The following is a 3956-nucleotide window of genomic DNA, read 5'->3' as shown; positions in this document are numbered from 1 at the left end:
TGCGCCCTCCCGGCCGCCGTACGGCCAGCACGCCTGCGCGCGCGCGGCGGCGTGGAGTGGGTCGTGTTGCGAAGCTAAGCAGGGCCCGGCGCGGCCGGCGGTGGATGGGAGACGCGGAGCCCCGGGTCGTCGCGTCCCCGCTGTCCCCGGGCTGAGCGCGGCCACCGCGGTGCCGTCACGGTGGTGGCCACACGGTCCCGGTGGCCCCGGTCACTCCCCGCGCTGTGCCCGCCCGCCCGTGCCTGTGCAGTTCCGCTCCGTGCCACGAGATGTCCCCGAGGCTCAGCGGATGAGCGGGCGGCGGCTCCGCACTTGGGGAAAAAGGAAAAAAAAAACCCAAAAGTTGGGGCTGTTCGGGATGGAGAAGAGAGAATTGCGTGGAGGTATCAGAGCGGCTCTCAGTGCTTGAAGGGGCTCTTGGTCAGGATTTGTAGGAATAGGGAAAGGAGGAATGGGTTCACATTGAAAGGGAAAAATAGATACCGAGAGGAATTCTTTACTTGATGGTGTGGTGCTGGAACAGGTTGCAGATGCCCTCCCAGCCCTGGCAGTGTCCAAAGCCAGGCTGAACTGATCATCCTGGTCTAGTGGGTAACACAAATTGCAGGGGGAAAAATAAAAAATAAACCCAAACAAACAAAAAACCCAACGGAAACAAAATAATAATAATAATAATAATAATAATAATAATAATAATAATAATAATAATAATAATAATAATAATAATAATAACCAACCAAAAAACCCCAAAACAAACAAAACAACAAAAAAACCCAAAAAAACCCCAAGAAAACCCCAAAACCAAAGTCACACACACCCACACCCACACACAAAAAAACCAAACCAAAAAACAAAAACAAAACAAAAAAAAAAAAAACAAACCAAAAACCAAACTAAAAAAAAACAACTAACCATCCAACCAACAAAAAACCCCACCAAAAGCAACAACAAAAAAACTCCACCCAGAACTGAAAAAGCAATTTTTGGAAATGGGATCAACATCAAGAGATTAATACAGAAAAGGGTAAATCTCACAAATATGAACCACCAGGTGCTGGGTTTGTGCCTCTGGGACCATCTGGCTCCAGAGGGTTCACAAGTGGAGCCCTGTGGAGTGATGGAGCCTCCCCCTCATCAGCCTGTGAGGCTAAAGGACCTCCAGCTGCTGGCACAGAGACCCCTCCAAATGGCCCAAACCCAAGTGCCCCAGCTCCCTGCTGCCCTGTGCCCACCCTGGTGTGTCCACCAGAGCCAGTCCTATCCCCCACAGTCACCTCTGCCTCTCCTACCCCTGCTGCCAGCACATCCACATGTCCTGTAGCTCTTCCTACCCATCCAGAGCTTCTTTTCTCCTGGGGAGACTTCCCCTGCTGATGGCAGATTTTAATCTCAAGTTGTCTCTTTTTGTACCTGTTGGCTCTGGCAGTTCCATGTGCAGGAAAAGGTCCCTCCCTGGGGAAATGGGATCCCAGCGTGTGCTGCCAGGAGAGCCCAGAGCTGCCATCCCTGCAGGTGTGGGTGCTCACACTGTCCGCTGGGATCCCCCCAACCCTTCCTCAGGGGACAGTGCACAGAGGTGTCTCCAGATGTGGGAATCCTGGAGGGAATCACAGAATATCCTGAGATGGAACACACACAAGGATCAGAGCCCAGCTCCTGGCCCTGCACAGACGCCCCAACAATCCCACCCTGTGCCTGGGAGCGTTGTCCAAACCCTCCTGGAGCTCTGGCAGCCTTGGGGCTGGGACCATTCCCTGGGGAGTATATTCAGTGCCTGACCACCCTCTGGGGGAAGAATTTTTTCCTACTATCCAAACTAAACTTCCCCAGACAGCTCCAGCTGTTCCCTTGGGTCCTGTGACTGGTCACCAGTGAGAAGAGATCAGAATGAAGGAAGAAAACATCCCTGGGCTTCATGAGCCATTCCTCATCTAAAGGAAAACTCTGCAAACTCCACCCTGCTTTGGTGACATTAAAAAAAACCCCAACTGTATTCAGGGCACCCCAGAGTATTGGAATTTCTCCTTACAATTACTCAGATCTTTGCAAGGTGGGGAGTGCACCAGGGATGGGAGAGGAAAGAAAAACAAGCTGGGCTCGTGGGCAGAGTTGAGAGGAGCTGCTGTGCAGGGAGGGGACATATCCCAGTGGGGTACAGGTGCTGTGAGCATGGACACCTCCCCACCCCAGCTTGGAGCAGCCCCTGTGATTCCCTGTCTGCCAGGTTTGGAGGCATTGCTGGGGCTGGAGCCATTCCCCAGCACGATGCTCCAGGCTTTGGTTGCCATAACAACTGGATTCAGGCTTCAAAAATAGTAACTTATTTTTCATTCAATTTGCCTTTTGCCCTCTGAGATGGATCTATTTTGGGATGGATGGTTTGCTTCAGGTGTCCCTTGCCAGCACCCTCAGCTGTGGGCTGGGGTCTTTGGGGATGGGGCTTATTTTGGTAAATGTGATTTATCATCCTTTCTCCTTCCTCTTTCTTCAGGCCCAGAGAACAGGTACAGCAGGGCACAAGAACCATGACATAGGCTCTGCCAGAGCTCATCATCTGGGGAAGGAATTTGAAAAAACCCTTCCTGGCTAAGTGGCAGAGCGTGGGAGAGGTTTTCAGAGATGATCTCACTCTGCATCTCAGCTTGGACCTGCCACTCTCAGCCAGGCCTTGGCTGTCCCAGATATCCTTCTGAAAATGGGGTTTATTTACTGCCTCTGCACCTCCTGGATCCTGCCTGGTCCCCACTGGTGTCTTCCATCCACAGTGGGAATCGTGCAGGAAGGCTGAACCTGCTGCTGGATCCTGGGGTGCTTCTGGTGTGCTTGGGGGACACCCCACAATGCAGCTGCACCTGCAGCACCCCCTGAGGGATTGAGCTGCTGTTGGAAGGGCTTGCAGAGGGTGCCAGGATTAATCCATGCTTTGAATGAAGGGATTCCTTCCTTTTGGTCTGCTTTGGCTTTTGGAAGAGCTGTGTGTGCCCCATTTCCCATGGAAGTGGCCATACAAGCACAGTCCTTCTCTCCAGGATGTCCTCAGCTGCCCCACTGCCACAGCTCCAGAAGGAGAGGTGCTGTTGGGGTGACCAAGGCTCTCCAGATGTTGCTGACCTCTCCTTTCTTGTCCCTCAGCTGCTGGCCTGAGGCTGCCTGCAGTCCCTGTGTGAAGGATGACCCCCATGGGCCCCCAGACAAGCCCCCATCACCTTTTGTATCCCCCCTCTGAGCTGCCCAACCTCAGACGTTCCTCAGGATGTCACCTCCTGTAGGAGCCTGCTTGAGTGATGTAGAGGAGGGAGGGGTGAAGGCTTTACCATGGAGATGGGCTGATTTTGTGGTCCTTAATCCTTGCCTTGCTGTCGTGCTGCTTTATCCCCCTTCTCCCCAGCAGGGAGGGGTGGCGGGGTGCTGGAGCTGTGCCCCCTCCCAGGGGCACCACGCAGTGATGGTGGCAGAGCCACCCACCCCAGCCTCTGGAAAATAATGGGGAAAAAAATCGTTAAAACCTAATAAATAAAAACAAAGCCAAACAAACCAGCTCCTTGGGGATGGCGCTGCCCCCGGGGTGGGCAGAGATGCCTCGGGGACGCTCGGGGGAGACCCAGCCGGGAGGAGCAGAACCGGGGGGAGCGGGTGGGTACCGGGGGGAGCGTCTGACTGCCGGCACTCGGCGCTCTCCCCCTCCCCGATGCTTTAATCACATTTTCAATTCAAATCTGCTGCTATTTGATCCCCCGGGGGTGGCAGCGGGGAGGGTGGGGGATATTTTTAGCTGTGCTTAAAGCTGCCGGGGGGCGGAGGGAGATCGCGCAGGTTGCTGTGGCCGGGAAGAGTTGGAAGGGATTCCCCCCCCACACCCCCCTTTCTTTTTTCCCTCCTCCTCCTCCTCCTCCTCCTCGTTGCACATCTGAGGGCGGCAGCGGGGCTGGCTCCCCCCTCCCGGAGGTCGCCTTTGT

Source organism: Molothrus aeneus, chromosome 16 (genome assembly GCF_037042795.1).
Source record: "Molothrus aeneus isolate 106 chromosome 16, BPBGC_Maene_1.0, whole genome shotgun sequence".
NCBI classification, from domain to species: Eukaryota; Metazoa; Chordata; class Aves; order Passeriformes; family Icteridae; genus Molothrus; species Molothrus aeneus.
The sequence above is the reverse complement of the archived record's forward strand: the minus strand, read 5'-3'. Positions refer to the sequence as shown.